We start from the raw sequence: 17,640 nt of genomic DNA on the forward strand, positions 1-17,640 counted from the left end.
AAATTAACAGCTTACGCTTCTACAGTGGAAGCACGTTTGGTACCACTCGGACTTTGTTCATCTCATTCCCATTGAAGGTTCATTTGAGACCCACTGTGAAGTACCGCTAGAATCGTAAAATCAAAGTAAAAAAAGACAGCATAAGCAATGTGCCATAGTGTATTTACCAAGTCTCAGTAGATGCACCTTCTTACACCATACACCTTCTATGTTTGGTGAACTATTTGGTTGTTTTACATGAACTGGTTCCCTCTTTATTTGTGATGGCCAAGAAGAACAAAATTAGATTCAGTAGCATGAAGTAAAAATGTAATAAAAATAAAGAAATTCTGGTATGATGCATATTGGAATTTTGAGTTTTCCCAATTTACACTGGTACACACCTTTTTGGTTTTTATGACCTGATTGTTTGCATACCATGTGCCGGGTCCTTGTTGAGCAGTTCCAATACATTTCTGTGAACATAATCAGGATGTTTGGTCGTGAGTTATGTGAGCTCCAAAAATATGGATTGATTATAAAAGCTTGGATGTCAGTGCATATCATTCATCAAAAGCATGCTTTAGTTCGGTGAACTATGTGGTTTTTCAGCATGTACAGTTTTCCTGTTTGTTCCTGATGGAGAAAAATCGTTTTTCTCCGCAAATTTTCAGCGTGCATGCTTTAAAAAACTGTTTTTTTTTTTTTTAAATGAGTTGCTTGGTTTGATGCCAATCTCCAGCCGTCAGTTATAGGGGTTTACCTGGGGATGTAGCTCAGTGGTAGCGCGCATGCTTTGCACGTGCGAGGTCCTGTGTTCAATCCCCAGCGTCTCCAAGCTACTTCTTTATAATGCACTAAATGTCTATAAGTTTTAGATGCGCGCATATTCTTGTTGTATGGTTGTGAGTCATGTGAGCTCCAAAAATATGGATTTATTCTGAATGTCAGTGCATATTACGCAACGCTTTAGTTTATGGTGAGTTGGTATGTTGAATGACACACTCAAGCTCTCTTAAATGGCATGATGGCCAAGTGGCAAGGCGTCGGTCTTGTAAACCGAAGATCGTGGGTTCAATTCCCATTCGTGCCTGTTTGTTGTATCTTTGCTCACTTTCATCTTTTCCAGTTCAATTAAATTTCTGTTCAACTTGAAGCAGCTTCTTGATTTGCCTTTGTGTTCTTCAGGCAAAGCTCAATTTGCAGGCATTGTGTCTTTTGGGATGTTTAATAATAGATTTAATTTGCAAGCGTATGGTCCTGGTCTTAATCCCTTACACTTCAACAGGTCCAGCTGGGGATGTAGCTCAGCGGTAGAGCGCATGCTTTGCGTGTCTGAGGTCCTGGGTTCAATCCCCAGCATCTCCAAGCTGCTTCTTTATAATGCATAAAATGTCTATAAGTTTTAGGTGCGCATATTCTTGTTGTATGGTCGTCGGTCATGTGACCTCCAAAAATATGGATTGATTATGAAACTTGAATGTCAGTGCATATTGCGCAACAAAAGCATGCTCTAAGTTAAAGTGAGTCGATATGTTAAATGACACTCTCAGGTTCTCTTAAATGGCATGATGGCCAAGTGGCAAGGCGTCGGTCTCGTAAACCAAATATCGTGGGTTCAATCCCCGTTCATACCTGTTTGGTGAGTCATTCTTCTTTGCTCACTTTCATCCTGTGCAGTTCAATTACATTTCTGTTCAACTTGAAGCAGCTTCTTGATTTCCCTTTGTGTTCTTCAGGCAAAGCTCAAATCGCAGGGGATTTGTGTTTTGGGATGTTTAATTATGGTTTGTAATCTGCAAGCGTGAGGTCCTGGGCTGAATGCCTTACACTTCAACAACCGCAGCTGGGGATGTAGCTCCGTGGTAGAGCGCATGTTTTGCATGTATGAGGTCCTGGGTTCAAGCCCCAGCATCTCCAGGTTGTTTCTTTAAAGACATAATTTAGGCAACCTCCTAAATGTTTCTGCTTCCAGTTGTAACCTATCTCACTACAGCCCATATTACCTGAGATACATATCAAGTTGAGATAAAACAACCAAGTGAGACCTTCCAACATGCTGCTTTGATGGAAAACCTTTGTGAACAACAGTTTTAGCATGGCTGCAGCACCCAGAACTCCTAATGTGTATGCAGATCATTAACACCTCTATTGCCTTCGTCCAATACCCATTTAAGATTTCTAAATTAACAGCTTACGCTTCTACTGTGGAAGCACATTTGGTACCACTCGGACTTTGTTCATCTCATTCCCATTGAAGGTTCATTTGAGACCCACTGTGAAGTACCGCTAGAATCGTAAAATCAAAGTAAAAAAAGACAGCATAAGCAATGTGCCATTGTGTATTTACCAAGTCTCAGTAGATGCACCTTCTTACACCATACACCTTCTATGTTTGGTGAAATATTTGGTTGTTTTACATGAACTGGTTCCTCTTTATTTGTGATGGCCAAGAAGAACAAAATTAGATTTAGTAGCATGAAGTAAAATGTACTAAAAATAAAGAAATTCTGGTATGTTGCATATTGGAATTTTGAGTTTTCCCAATTTACACTGGTGCACACCTTTTGCTTTTGACGACCTGATTGTTTGCATACCATGTGCCGGGTCCCTGTTGTCCTCAGCAGTTCCAATACATTTCTGTGAACATAATCATGTTGTTTGGTCGTGAGTCATGTGAGCTCCAAAATATGGATTGATTATGAAAGCTTGGATTTCAGTGCATATCACTCATCAAAAGCATGCTTTAGTTCGGTGAACTATTTGGTTTTCAACATGTACAGGTTTCCTGTTTGTTCCTGATGGAGAAAATCGTTTTCTCAGCAAATTTTCCGGTGCATGCTTTAAAAACTGTTTTTAAATGAGTTGCTTGGTTTGATGCCAATCTCCAGCCGTCAGTGATAGGCGCTTACCTGGGGATGTAGCTCAGTGGTAGAGCGCATGCTTTGCATGTATGAGGTCCTGGTTTCAATCCCCAGCATCTCCAAGCTACTTCTTTATAATGCATAAAATGTCTATAAGTTTTAGATGCGCATATTCTTGTTGTATGGTTGTGAGTCATGTGAGCTCCAAAATATGGATTGATTTTGAATGTCAGTGCATATTACGCAACACTTTAGTTTTTGGTGAGTTGGTATGTTGAATGACACACTCAAGCTCTCTTAAATGGCATGATGGCCAAGTGGCAAGGCGTAGGTATTGTAAACTGAAGATCGTGGGTTCAATTCCCATTCATGCCTGCTTGTTGTATCTTTGCTCACTTTCATCTTGTCCAGTTCAATAAAATTTCTGTTCAACTTGAAGCAGCTTCTTGATTTGCCTTTGTGTTTTCAGGCAAAGCTCAAATTGGAGGAATGTGTCTTTTGGGATGTTTAATAATAGATTTAATTTGCAAGCGTATGGTCCTGGTCTGAATCCTTACACTTCAACAGGTCAAGCTGGTGATGTAGCTCAGCGGTAGAGCGCATGCTTTGCATGTATGAGGGCCTGGGTTCAATCCCAGCGTCTCCAAGCGACTTCTTTATGATGCATAAAATGTCTATAAGTTTTAGGTGCGCATATTCTTGTTGTATGGTCATCAGTCATGTGACCTCCAAAATATGGATTGATTTTGAATGTCAGTGCATATTACGCAACACTTTAGTTTTGGTGAGTTGGTATGTTGAATGACACACTCAAGCTCTCTTAAATGGCATGATGGCCAAGTGGCAAGGCGTAGGTATTGTAAACTGAAGATCGTGGGTTCAATTCCCATTCATGCCTGCTTGTTGTATCTTTGCTCACTTTCATCTTGTCCAGTTCAATAAAATTTCTGTTCAACTTGAAGCAGCTTCTTGATTTGCCTTTGTGTTTTCAGGCAAAGCTCAAATTGGAGGGAATGTGTCTTTTGGGATGTTTAATAATAGATTTAATTTGCAAGCGTATGGTCCTGGTCTGAATCCTTACACTTCAACAGGTCAAGCTGGTGATGTAGCTCAGCGGTAGAGCGCATGCTTTGCATGTATGAGGGCCTGGGTTCAATCCCCAGCGTCTCCAAGCGACTTCTTTATGATGCATAAAATGTCTATAAGTTTTAGGTGCGCATATTCTTGTTGTATGGTCATCAGTCATGTGACCTCCAAAATATGGATTGATTATGAAACTTGAATGTCAGTGCATATTACGCAACACTTTAGTTTTGGTGAGTTGGTATGTTGAATGACACACTCAAGCTCTCTTAAATGGCATGATGGCCAAGTGGCAAGGCGTAGGTATTGTAAACTGAAGATCGTGGGTTCAATTCCCATTCATGCCTGCTTGTTGTATCTTTGCTCACTTTCATCTTGTCCAGTTCAATAAAATTTCTGTTCAACTTGAAGCAGCTTCTTGATTTGCCTTTGTGTTTTCAGGCAAAGCTCAAATTGGAGGAATGTGTCTTTTGGGATGTTTAATAATAGATTTAATTTGCAAGCGTATGGTCCTGGTCTGAATCCTTACACTTCAACAGGTCAAGCTGGTGATGTAGCTCAGCGGTAGAGCGCATGCTTTGCATGTATGAGGCCTGGGTTCAATCCCCAGCGTCTCAAGCGACTTCTTTATGATGCATAAAATGTCTATAAGTTTTAGGTGCGCATATTCTTGTTGTATGGTCATCAGTCATGTGACCTCCAAAATATGGATTGATTATGAAACTTGAATGTCAGTGCATATTGCAACAAAAGCATGCTCTATTTTAAAGTGAGTTGATATGTTGAATGACACCTCAAGCTCTCTTAAATGGCATGATGGCCAAGTGGCAAGGCGTAGGTATTGTAAACTGAAGATCGTGGGTTCAATTCCCATTCATGCCTGTTTGGTGAGTCATTCTTCTTTGCTCACTTTCATCTTGTCCAGTTCAATAAAATTTCTGTTCAACTTGAAGCAGCTTCTTGATTTGCCTTTGTGTTCTTCAGGCAAAGCTCAAATCGCAGGATTTGTGTTTTGGGATGTTTAATATGGTTTGTAATCTGCAAGCGTGAGGTCCTGGGCTGAATGCCTTACACTTCAACAACCGCAGCTGGGGATGTAGCTCAGTGGTAGCGCGCATGCTTTGCATGTATGAGGTCCTGGGTTCAAGCCCCAGCATCTCCAAGCTACTTCTTTATAATGCACTAAATGTCTATAAGTTTTAGATGCGCATATTCTTGTTGTATGGTCATCAGTCATGTGACCTCCAAAATATGGATTGATTATGAAAGCTTGGATTTCAGTGCATATCATTCATCAAAAGCATGCTTTAGTTCGGTGAACTATGTGGTTTTCAGCATGTACAGTTTTCCTGTTTGTTCATGATGGCCAAGTGGCAAGGCGTCGGTATTGTAAACTGAAGATCGTGGGTTCAAGCCCCATTCATGCTTACTTGTTGTATCTTTGCTCACTTTCATCCTGTGCAGTTCAATTACATTTCTGTTCAACTTGAAGCAGCTTCTTGATTTGCCTTTGTGTTTTCAGGCAAAGCTCAAATTGGAGGAATGTGTCTTTTGGGATGTTTAATTATGGTTTGTAATCTGCAAGCGTGAGGTCCTGGGCTGAATGCCTTACACTTCAACAGCAGCAGCTGGGGATGTAGCTCAGTGGTAGAGCGCATGTTTCGCATGTATGAGGTCCTGGGTTCAAGCCCCAGCATCTCCAGGTTGTTTCTTTAAAGACATAATTTAGGCAACCTCCTAAATGTTTCTGCTTCCAGTTGTAACCTATCTCACTACAGCCCATATTACCTGAGATACATATCAAGTTGAGATAAAACAACCAAGTGAGACCTTCCAACATGCTGCTTTGATGGAAAACCTTTGTGAACAACAGTTTTAGCATGGCTGCAGCACCCAGCACTCCTAATGTGTATGCAGATCATTAACACCTCTATTGCCTTCGTCCAATACCCATTTAAGATTTCTAAATTAACAGCTTACGCTTCTACTGTGGAAGCACGTTTGGTACCACTCGGACTTTGTTCATCTCATTCCCATTGATGGCTCATTTGAGACCCACTGTGAAGTACCGCTAGAATCGTAAAATCAAAGTAAAAAAAGACAGCATAAGCAATGTGCCATTGTGTATTTACCAAGTCTCAGTAGATGCACCTTCTTACACCATACACCTTCTATGTTTGGTGAACTATTTGGTTGTTTTACATGAACTGGTTCCCTCTTTATTTGTGATGGCCAAGAAGAACAAAATTAGATTTAGTAGCATGAAGTGAAAATGTACTAAAAATAAAGAAATTCTGGTATGTTGCATATTGAATTTTGAGTTTTCCCAATTTACACTGGTGCACACCTTTTGCTTTTGATGACCTGATTGTTTGCATACCATGCTCCTGTTACAGATGTCCAAGTATGACTTGTCCTCAGCAGTTCCAATACATTTCTGTGAACATAATCATGTTGTTTGGTCGTGAGTCATGTGAGCTCCAAAATATGGATTGATTATGAAAGCTTGATGTCAGTGCATATCACTCATCAAAAGCATACTATGGAGCTGCCACCGGTACAGGTCAAAATCTTGAGCCAATGTAACCCCGGTCAACCTGTCCTTGCAGTTACAGCCATAGCCATGGATGCGAACATGTAAACGAAAGCTGGTAATAAATCCAGTGCTACTATAACAATTTGCCACCCGGGATCGTTAGGATTCTGAGACATAGTGGAGTGTTACGAACTTGCCATCGAGGCCCCAGTTTGGAGACCATTGATGGATCCATCCAAAGTTTCAATGTAATTTATGATACCCTGGGTGAGTGATGGTGCTAAGAGCCCGGTTAATAAGGGCGTGGATAGGTGGTCCAAGTTATGACAACGCTTAGGGTCGCAGGATGATAAAATGATAGTTAAGCAATCACCGCAATCGGATGAGCACTTTAAATGCCGAGCCGTCAGGTACAGCTCAGTTCAGATGAATCATTGGAAATCAATCACGGCTAATACGGAGGTCCTACCCTATAGCACCAGAGAGAAATCTTTAGGGAATTGGGGATCAAGGCAAGCATCATATTCATACGCCGTATTCGCGTCGGATGTAGCTCAGTGGTGCGCTTCATTTGGGCGCCATTTTACATGAAATTGACATTTTGCACAAGACAATGTCCACAAAACATGATGGAATTTGAAGCATTCAATCGGCGGCTAAAGCATCGCTGCCCAAGTAGCCATAAACTTCTTTACAATGACAATAGGCAAAATGTCTATAAGTTTTAGGTGCGCATATTCTTGTTGTATGGTCGTCGGTCATGTGACCTCCAAAATATGGATTGATTATACAGCTAGTTTCTTAACCCTTGAATGTCAGTGCATATTGCGCAACAAAAGCATGCTCTATTTTAAAGTGAGTTGATATGTTGAATGACACTCAAGCTCTCTTAAATGGCATGATGGCCAAGTGGCAAGGCGTCGGTATTGTAAACCAAGATCGTGGGTTCAAGCCCCATTCATGCTTACTTGTTGTATCTTTGCTCACTTTCATCTTGTCCAGTTTAATAAAATTTCTGTTCAACTTGAAGCAGCTTCTTGATTTGCCTTTGTGTTCTTCAGGCAAAGCTCAAATCGCAGGATTTGTGTTTTGGGATGTTTAAATATGGTTTGTAATCTGCAAGCGTGAGGTCCTGGGCTGAATGCCTTACACTTCAACAGCCACAGCTGGGGATGTAGCTCAGTGGTAGAGCGCATGCTTTGCATGTATGAGGTTCTGGGTTCAAGCCCCAGCATCTCCAGCTTGTTTCTTTAAAGACATAATTTAAGCAACCTCCTAAATGTTTCTGCTTCCAGTTGTAACCTATCTCACTACAGCCCATATTACCTGAGATACATATCAAGTTGAGATAAAACAACCAAGTGAGACCTACCAACATGCTCCTTTGATGGAAAACCTTTGTGAACAACAGTATTAGCATGGCTGCAGCACCCAGCACTCCTAATTTGTATGCAGATCATTAACACCTCTATTGCCTTCGTCCAATACCCATTTAAGATTTCTAAATTAACAGCTTACGCTTCTACTGTGGAAGCACGTTTGGTACCACTCGGACTTTGTTCATCTCATTCCCATTGAAGGTTCATTTGAGACCCACTGTGAAGTACCGCTAGAATCGTAAAATCAAAGTAAAAAAAGACAGCATAAGCAATGTGCCATTGTGTATTTACCAAGTCTCAGTAGATGCACCTTCTTACACCATACACCTTCTATGTTTGGTGAACTATTTGGTTGTTTTACATGAACTGGTTCCTCTTTATTTGTGATGGCCAAGAAGAACAAAATTAGATTCAGTAGCATGAAGTAAAATGTACTAAAAATAAAGAAATTCTGGTATGTTGCATATTGGAATTTTGAGTTTTCCCAATTTACACTGGTGCACACCTTTTTGCTTTTGATGACCTGATTGTTTGCATACCATGTGCCGGGTCCCTGTTGTAGATGTCCAAGTATGACGGCGTTGTCCTCAACAGTTCAATACATTTCTGTGAACATAATCATGTTGTTTGGTCGTGAGTCATGTGAGCTCCAAAAATATGGATTGATTTTGAATGTCAGTGCATATCACTCATCAAAGCATGCTTTAGTTTGAACTATTTGGTTTTCAACATGTACAGGTTTCCTGTTTGTTCATGATGGAAGGAGAAAAATCGTTTTTCATAAATTTTGCATGCTTTAAAAAACTGTTTTTTTTTTAAATGAGTTGCTTGGTTTGATGAATTCCCGCCTCAGTTATGAGCTACCTGGGGATGTAGCTCAGTGGTAGAGCGCATGCTTTGCATGAGGTCCTGGGTTCAATCCCAGCATCTCCAAGCTACTTCTTTATAATGCATAAAATGTCTATAAGTTTTAGATGCGCGCATATTCTTGTTGTATGGTTGTGAGTCATGTGAGCTCCAAAAATATGGATTGATTTTGAATGTCAGTGCATATTGCAACACTTTAGTTTTGGTGAGTTGGTATGTTGAATGACACTCTCAAGCTCTCTTAAATGGCATGATGGCCAAGTGGCAAGGCGTGGTATTGTAAACTGAAGATCGTGGGTTCAATTCATTCATGCCTGTTTGTTGTCTTTGCTCACTTTCATCTTGTCCAGTTCAATAAAATTTCTGTTCAACTTGAAGCAGCTTCTTGATTTGCCTTTGTGTTCTTCAGGCAAAGCTCAAATCGCAGGGGATTTGTGTTTTGGGATGTTTAAATATGGTTTGTAATCTGCAAGCGTGAGGTCCTGGGCTGAATGCCTTACACTTCAACAGCCACAGCTGGGGATGTAGCTCAGTGGTAGAGCGCATGCTTGCATGTATGAGGTCCTGGGTTCAATCCCAGCATCTCCAAGCTACTTCTTTATAATGCATAAAATGTCTATAAGTTTTAGATGCGCATATTCTTGTTGTATGGTTGTGAGTCATGTGAGCTCCAAAAATATGGATTGATTAGAGTTTGGCAACAGTTTACTTTTTAAGTTGTGTTTACATGCAGGTATGAGATCGCATGACGGGCACCCTTTTACCTAGGAATTGCTGGGCGGTTTAAGCATAGACAAAGCAAGTGTTAAAATAGAACATTTTTAGCAGGTTCTTAATAGCAATATGGCAAAACAACTCGGCTCAGTCATAATGGTTCTCAGCCGAATTGCATCCCATTGTAACGCTCTACTAGGGTGGCATCATGGGTGCCGAGGTAAGAATCGGCAAACGCGACAGTCACCGATCCGGATACCCCTGATTTCACCATCGGGTTCTAACTCATCGCTTGCTCACCTGAATTGACGGGACATGTAAGTCTCTCTTGAGGTCTTGCTTTTCTCACTTTGCTCAACCTTTTCAGAGAAATCTGTGTACGTGCGGGTATCGAGTCTCATGCTAACACCCATTTCTAAATTCCAACTTGAAGTCTTTCATCTATTTAGGCGCCTGTTGGACTCCAGTTCGATTTCTAATTGAAGCAAAGCTGTGCAGGCACGGCTAATCGAAGGTTCTGCACGGTAGGATCGATTCGGTAGGTGCCAGGTTTGGAAGCTTGGGATGTTTAAATAGTGGTTCATTTGTCTACAGTATCTGCAAGCGCATAGGGGTCCTGGGCTGAATGCCTTGTTAAGGGGCACTTCGAACCAGATACAGAGCTAGAGACGTAGCTGGGGATGTAGCTCAGTGGTGAGGCATGGACGTTGCGTTGAGCGAGATGTATGAGGTCCTGGGTTCAATCCCAGCATCTCCAGGTTGTTTCTTTAAAGAAAACCTCATAACTGCTTAGTACAGGGGTAAAGCTTCTAAGCTAGACCATGTTTCTGCTTCAGTTGTAACCTATCCTGTCTATTGTTGCTTAAGGTGACAGCAAGCATATTTTACATCTGAGCACCACAATCAGCCTTATGGTTCATAAGGTTTGAGACCAGGCTGGTCGGCGGGATTGCGCAACTCCAGATGTGGTTGTTTATGCCAAGTCGAATGATTTTAGAGCCTGGTTCACGACCATTTAACCATGCTTACAGTGGAAAGCTCTCTTATTGATTGATGGAAAATGCCAGTAAAGAAATTCAGTGCGGAAAGGGCATAACCCAGTTTTCAAGCTCATATTCTGAGCTTACCGGGAACAGTTGGTTTGAGTGCAGCACCCTGGAAATTGCGTCCTGACAGAGCATACTTGTCAGATAACATTTTAATAACCCAGAAACCTGGTGCAGCAGCTGGTACCTTTGTCCCGGTTGCGTATCTTTCATACGTGGACGGCTTGTCAAATGGCTTAAGATTTGGGAGGTAAATTAACAGCCCCCTAGGGATGGGGTACCGAGCTTCCAATCCTAGGGGTCAGATTGTCACAGCAAGGCCTACCCTTTAGTGCGGGCCCTATTAGGGGGTCACACAACACCCTGTCAGCGGGGGATGCCATTCTTATCCCTCAGTAGCAACTCATATCCTGCTGTACCTGAGGGTCCATCCTCCCTGGCCTTCACCCACATCTTGGTTGAGAGCTATCCACTGTGATGTTTTATCAAAATCACCGATGGAAATGGAGTGTCCTGCACGAAGGTGAGCGCTCACGCCAAAGCTTTCTTAGACTGGAAAGACAGGGGCTCCATTCTAAGACTAAATCAAAGTCGACAAACCATTACTTTCGCATGTACCAAGCTTGAGTCGATTTTGTCGGCACATGCTGGGTCTCAGTAGTATGTAGGCAACCCGACACATTTGGGATCATTGCTAAAAACGAGAGAACCGGCACCCATCGTCTACATCCCAACGTTGAGTTGAGCGCACTAGGAGGGTTTTGCCATCCGAAACCTGCACCTACCTTATCATAGAAGAACCTCTCGGCCCAATAATCCTAAAACACTTGTTATTTGGCGCCTGCAATCTGCACCGTGGGGCCAAGGGAAAGAATCCTGCACAATTGCAGTGCTAGTCTTCGCTAGTCCGCAGCTTTAAAATCCTACAGCTCCTGCTTCTACTCAAATGTAACTCGACCATCCCCAATGATTCTGAGCCCATGCTATCACTCCAATATCGTGACAGCTTATGGTCTTGCAAGTCCTACAGCCCATTTTTTTTGCAGATCACAATATCTTTCTCATTGAGTTTGTTTCGTAAAGACCAGCACGCACGTTCATACACTGGCTTAAGACAAACTTTTAAAAACAGGGCTAATTTGCCTTGCATTTTTGCAGATTTTTGGAGAACCCATTCAATCTACCTCTCCAATGATTGTTGAGGCTGGGGGCAGTTTATCTATCGGTCTGGGTATGCGTGTTCCGAGCATCCAACCTATCATGAATGACTTAAGCTCAGACCGTTTTTATCAAAGTAAAAGACCATATATCATGGAAACTATGTTCACCATGGCCATTGTGTTTGAGTATGACACGCTCAAAGCGCATAAAAGGCTGTTTTGATACCAGACCATGAAGCCCACCTAAGTCCCCATACCTATAAGTTTTGTTTTTGCAGGAATGCGCAGTTTTAGGCCACTGTCACCTGCGTTTTAAAGTATCCCTAGCATGTAGTTTCGTGTGTGAAAGAAAACTGCTTCAAGTTAGAGGATGACCACTCTCTACAATTCATGGTCAAATATGGATTGGAATGTTTACCCACAAACCGATCTTTGTGTTATGTCAAGCAACTTTTGGGTAAGATTTGGCCTTCGGGCTGTATTGCAAATCTAATTCGCCAAACTTCTAAAGACATTTAGACTTGAGCAGGGTAAAGCAGTGGTGCAACAATTTTAAAGTAGTCGTATTTGTTGTCTTTTTGAAAAACTCACGAGCTTAATGTCAGCATAATCATCTCAATAAAATTTCATACGCTGAGTTTAAACGCGTCGAAGCAGACTTTTAAACCAACGAATATGTATCCCGTTGTATTCCTACCTATAGACCCCTGGAATGAGTGGCAACCTGCGTCACTCTAGGACTAACCCGAAATCCCGTTGGTTCACTCTCCCACCGGATTCAGTTTGTTGGGTAAATCCTAAATCAAGTCCTGGAAGACCTAAAAAGCTCGACTTTCGGATGTGCATTTCTTTCAACGGGCCCTGGAAAACAAACGAATGTAATTTGGTTTTTCTGGGATTGAAATAAGGCAGCTCAGGAGGATTATCGCAGGTGTCATTGCCACACAATAGTATTTGATCGGCCGATTATGGTTTGTAATGTCTATCCAACGGGCCACCGGGGTCACAGGGGACTTCTACTTATGGAACCACGTGATACACGCCTGCTAAAAAACTTCTATGATTGGATCGTGCAAGAGCGTTTTCTAGCCATTGTTAATGGGTAACAGGACAAGCTACGCCCCCACCTGCCACACTTTTTTTGCCCATTGAACGTATTAAAGGAGAAAGTCCTGCACTGAATGATCATTGCTAATTACTTTACATTTCCTGAAGCATACTTCTCACCAGCGTATAATCACACAGTTCTTTATAATGTACATGAGTTCAAATCCAATGTCTATACCAAGGAACGTTGTAATTAGTCATTGGAGGTCTTCACAGACGCGAGTACCATCCGGACGGTTCTTGTTGTATGGTTTCTTCAGTAACTGAAGACCAAGTCACACCCTGAGCTGGTGAAAAACATTGCAAATATGGATTGATAATTTGCGATCAAGTAACGCTTTCCACAGCGTGCGCCCCATGTATCATACCAAGAACAAACAAAAGTACTTCCTTAGAGTGGTAGGGGTTTTGCCAAAAACCCCATAGTGCATGGGAGCAAATTACAGGACGTCAACATACGCATCTTCGGCCATGTGACCCATCACGCCTGGTCAAAAAGCTTTCTTATAGCGGTTTCCCAATAACCAATGGCATCTGATATATCCGCTGCCTCCATAAAAAAAAGGGTGGCTTTACGTGCTTAAACCCTGTTGCTCGTGCATCTCAGGATAAAATGATAGGTCTAGATGGAACGTCTCTTTCAACTGCTAGTTTTCGCATGAGCGTCCTTTGGCCATAATTACGTTCACCACACTGGTTAGCATGTTACTTACTTTGCTTGCAGGCATCAGGTACCTCCTCTTTTTGCTTTGTCAAGAGGCTGTGGGTTCATCTGCAGTGAGCATCCAAGAGTTCTTTTCCCCGTAATAAAAGGTTGAGGAATTTCTGACCTCCATCGGTGAAATGTTTTACCCAGTGTGTGTGACGGACTGGGAACTTTTGACGGTTGATTTGCCTCACCTTGTAATCAACCTAGGTAACCACAGTCTGCTTCGTTGACCTGTTCAAATGCATGGATGCAAAAGGTATCCCTTCCGTGTTTGGGATGTCACATTGATAATACGGGTCATTTCCAGCGGGAGTGCAAAATTTCAGCTGAGCATCAAGTTAAAAAAACGCTTTTGACCTGGTTTCACAAAACTATGCCGACCCAAGCCAACTCCGACAATGGATCCAAGTAATAATCTTTCACGGGCCTGCCTCAACATGCAGGCTACTCCTCTAAAGAAATCTCGGGCATTGTGAGTCTTTCCAACGGCTCTTTCCAGTCCACCTGTTTTTTAGATGTATTCGGAACCTAATGCCTTTCCCGTGCGATTAAGTCCTCCTTACATCGGAACCAGGTGAAAACGTTGACCACAGTATGCTCATAAACGCCTCTTTCCAGGTTGCTTTTCACCTTTTCTTTAAAGCCAGCAGATCCAACCTGGGGGTTTTCAATTTCTTTTTGCAATGTTGAACCTCAGTTCTCGAATCTATTAATGAGTTGCATTTAGGGCACTAGACAGATCGTCAAACATGTTTATCGTTCTGGGGTTCCTTTCTGATTTAAGGGACTTCATAAGCCTGTAAAGGAACCCACTGTTCCATTGTTACAGCTGGTGCCCATCTGGAGGGCTCAGTATCTGTGACGGCCAAAAATAGAGGTCGCAGGTTTTCGGCATCGCCTTTGAGAGTTACAGATCCTATCAAGTTGAGATAAAACAACCAAGTGAGACCTTCAACATGCTGCTTTGATGGAAAACTTGTGAACAACAGTTTAGCATGGCTCAGCACCAGCACTCCTAATGTGTATGCAGATCATTAACACCTCTATTGCCTTCGTCCAATACCCATTTAAGATTTCTAAATTAACAGCTTACTTCTACTGTGGAAGCTTCGTTTGGTACCACTCGGACTTTGTTCATCTCATTCCCATTGAAGGTTCATTTGAGACCCACTGTAGTACGCTAGAATCGTAAAATCAAAGTAAAAGACAGCATAAGCAATGTGCCATTGTGTATTTACCAAGTCTCAGTAGATGCACCTTCTTACCATACACCTTCTATGTTTGGTGAACTATTTGGTTGTTTACATGAACTGGTTCCCTCTTTATTTGTGATGGCCAAGAAGAACAAAATTAGATTCAGTAGCATGAAGTAAAAATGTACTAAAATAAAGAAATTCTGGTATGTTGCATATTGGAATTTTGAGTTTTCCCAATTTACACTGGTGCACCTTTGCTTTTCTTCTTCTTCTTCGGCTAATCGCCACAGCGGATCATCCGTCCATACCTGTCCTCTTCTGCCTCTTTCACACCAACTACCTGCATGTCTTCCCTCACCATCCATGAACCTCCTCCTTGGCCTTCCTCTTTTCCTTACTGGTGGCTCCATCCTCAGTATTCTTCTACCAATATAATTCATGTCCCTCCTTTGCACATGTCCAAACCATCTCAATCTGCCTCCCTCACCTTGTCACCAAAACATCCTACATGCTGTCCCTCTAATAAACTCATTTCTAATCTTGTCCATCTCGTCACTCAGAAAACCTCCTCATCTTTGCTCTGCTACCTCAGTCCACTCCTGTCTTTTTACTCAATGCCACTGTCTCTAATCCATACAACATGAGTCTCACCACAGCCCTATAAACTTTTCATTCTTGCAGATACCTTCTATCATCACTCCTGCCACTTTTCTCCACCACTCCATGCCTGCACTTTTCTTTACTTCTCTAACACACTCTCCATTACTTTACTGTTGAGGTACCTGAATCATTATCTTCTCCTGCAACTGTGCATTCAGGAAATGTTTTCAACAAGAGACGTTTAAGACAAAGGCAAGCTACGGCCTCTCCCCAGGAGCATAATTCGGTAGGTGCAGAACCACATGTCGTGGCTGTCTTACTAGCCCTGGTGAGAAAAATGACCTAGCATTGAGCCCTGGGAGCTGTTTGGATGGCTGACATGTTGAAATCTTTCAGCAGGAAACCTCCCTCTCAGGCGTTTTGTAAAGCGGACACTGGGTCAGCGTCTTCTCTAACAGAGGACCTGCTTAAAAAGACTTGTGTTGCTCAATACGTCAGCTCAAATCACAATATCATCCATTCCTCAACAACATCATGGTCCCAATTTTAAAATGACTGAGGGGTTAAACCGTTTCAAGACCTGTCTGACTAGAGCGTAGTCTGGCTGAGAAGTAACAGAACCATTGTCCATAGCATATGTGTAAAAGACTGGACAACGGTGGAGACCAAACAGGAAAGCTCATGTAGGACAGCCTGGTTGATGCAGTGACGGGAAACCTTCACCCAGTTGGCAACACCAGTCTGTGTCCATCGCCTGCACATCGTAGTTTCTATGTGCCATTTTGGAAATCACACAGTCAGACTGTCCGAGTTTCGCATGACTAGGAACGCTATGGAGTCCTATTGGGCGGAGTCCACCCTGAAACATCTTCTCTAAAACAGACACTCCTGACTTCAACTGCCATAGAAACGCAATACCACAACTCCAATGTAAAAAGTACAGAAGAGCACCACGGCCTCCCGTTTAACTTGTGTACAGAGCCCTCATTCCGCCCTCTAAATCCACAAATACACAAGATTTTTCGACGCGGAGGCATTCACAGCTTCTGTCCTAGTCTCTTAAACCGTACTTGTAAAGGCGGTTCTCCTACAACATCTCATGTGGACAGTCATGAAGCGAAGTGAATAATGGAGCGGCGAAATCTGTGGTACCGCTACTGATTTCGTATTAAAACACGCCATCCGAATATGAACCATAGACTTGTGTTGCTCACAGATGGTCACCTCTTCTCTCAGCCTGTGAAGGAAGCTTAGCTAGCTATAAAATGTTTGAGCCAGGATAAATTCCTTCATAACTTCATGGTGTAGGAACTATTCCGAATTCCGGTTTCAGGCTTCTCTAGTGCCAGATGACCTCAGCGGTTCTGGGCATTGACCGTCAGTCTTTGACAGGTGTCGGTCCCTTACAGCTTTGAAGGGGACATAGACTGAGTTGTTACGCACTGAAAATACCGCGGAGAATTTAACCGCTCATTTCACAAATTTAACAATCAGCCCTGTGTATACAGGCGTTAGAGCCAGGGTTTTGGAACATATCGGTCCAAGTTCAAAGCTGGGACTTAAGTTACGCAGGAAAAACATGAGATTGACAAGAGATACAAACATGTACGTTATAAGCATCATCTTAGCTCCAATTTGAACACGACAAAGATCGACCATGTGAGAATTCCTATCGGCATTCAAAGTAGAAAAAGGTGGGGCAAACCTATTCAAACAGTCAAATCTGGTTCAAGCTTCCGTGAGATGTCCTAGTGAGTGTGGAGTAAGAGTCATCGGCGTCCTTTATCCCAGCATCTCAACACCTTCCTGGTATGTTGACCTAGAAACGCAATATTTCGATTATCTCCTCAGTGTGCCTGGGCAAGTGGCAGCTAAGGGCGGGACAAAATCCCACCTGACGAGGCAGTGATCAAGTCAGGTTTCTTCCATTGGTCACTTGGCTGACAGAAAATCTGTAGAGCGGCCTTCCGGCTAAAATCCTTATGCCATTAAAATGTATTCACAAGCCATAACACAGCTTAGAAACCATTTAAGAGCGCATCGAGTTCGAACGGTAGGGTCTTCAGTCCTCCCACTTTTTTTTAATGGGCACGGGGACAATCGAGGGACAGGTGGTTTTCTAATTCACCCTGAAGTTAAGCTGACCAAGGAGATCCCCTGTTTCAGACAAGAGGTCGCCATAGTGTGTCAGAGTGAAACGACTGTGTCGAGGATTTTCAGATTGTAGGAATGGTACAGCGTCTATTGCTTTGGGCCTACAACTAATATTTGATCTTTGCAAACATAGAGGAACTGGCTGTGATTCCAAAAAGATCCTTGATTTGCTTTGAAGGCGTGCGCACGAAATCAAGCTCCATGACGTTGTCACTAACGTAAGGAGCATCCGCCGTCTGTAGTAGA

The 17,640-nt window shown here is 42.5% G+C and overlaps 10 non-coding genes across 10 annotated transcripts; all 10 read left to right on the forward strand.

Moving 5' to 3' along the window:
• The first annotated feature begins 1,000 nt into the window (after nt 1-1,000).
• trnat-ugu lies at nt 1,001-1,072 on the forward strand. Its single transcript has one exon. It is a non-coding gene; the product is annotated as a tRNA-Thr (tRNA).
• Nucleotides 1,073-1,275: 203 nt separating this feature from the next.
• Nucleotides 1,276-1,347, forward strand: trnaa-ugc. Its single transcript has one exon. It is a non-coding gene; the product is annotated as a tRNA-Ala (tRNA).
• Nucleotides 1,348-1,827: 480 nt separating this feature from the next.
• trnaa-ugc lies at nt 1,828-1,899 on the forward strand. The gene has a single exon. It is a non-coding gene; the product is annotated as a tRNA-Ala (tRNA).
• A 994-nt stretch (nt 1,900-2,893) lies between these two features.
• Nucleotides 2,894-2,965, forward strand: trnaa-ugc. Its single transcript has one exon. It is a non-coding gene; the product is annotated as a tRNA-Ala (tRNA).
• Nucleotides 2,966-3,418: 453 nt separating this feature from the next.
• On the forward strand, nt 3,419-3,489 carry trnaa-ugc. Its single transcript has one exon. It is a non-coding gene; the product is annotated as a tRNA-Ala (tRNA).
• A 453-nt stretch (nt 3,490-3,942) lies between these two features.
• trnaa-ugc lies at nt 3,943-4,014 on the forward strand. Its single transcript has one exon. It is a non-coding gene; the product is annotated as a tRNA-Ala (tRNA).
• Nucleotides 4,015-4,472: 458 nt separating this feature from the next.
• On the forward strand, nt 4,473-4,544 carry trnaa-ugc. Its single transcript has one exon. It is a non-coding gene; the product is annotated as a tRNA-Ala (tRNA).
• Nucleotides 4,545-5,016: 472 nt separating this feature from the next.
• On the forward strand, nt 5,017-5,088 carry trnaa-ugc. The gene has a single exon. It is a non-coding gene; the product is annotated as a tRNA-Ala (tRNA).
• A 468-nt stretch (nt 5,089-5,556) lies between these two features.
• trnaa-cgc lies at nt 5,557-5,628 on the forward strand. Its single transcript has one exon. It is a non-coding gene; the product is annotated as a tRNA-Ala (tRNA).
• Nucleotides 5,629-7,630: 2,002 nt separating this feature from the next.
• trnaa-ugc lies at nt 7,631-7,702 on the forward strand. The gene has a single exon. It is a non-coding gene; the product is annotated as a tRNA-Ala (tRNA).
• The last annotated feature ends 9,938 nt before the right edge of the window (nt 7,703-17,640 follow it).

The sequence above is a fragment of the Silurus meridionalis genome, chromosome 17 (assembly GCF_014805685.1).
Source record: "Silurus meridionalis isolate SWU-2019-XX chromosome 17, ASM1480568v1, whole genome shotgun sequence".
Lineage (NCBI taxonomy): Eukaryota > Metazoa > Chordata > Actinopteri > Siluriformes > Siluridae > Silurus > Silurus meridionalis.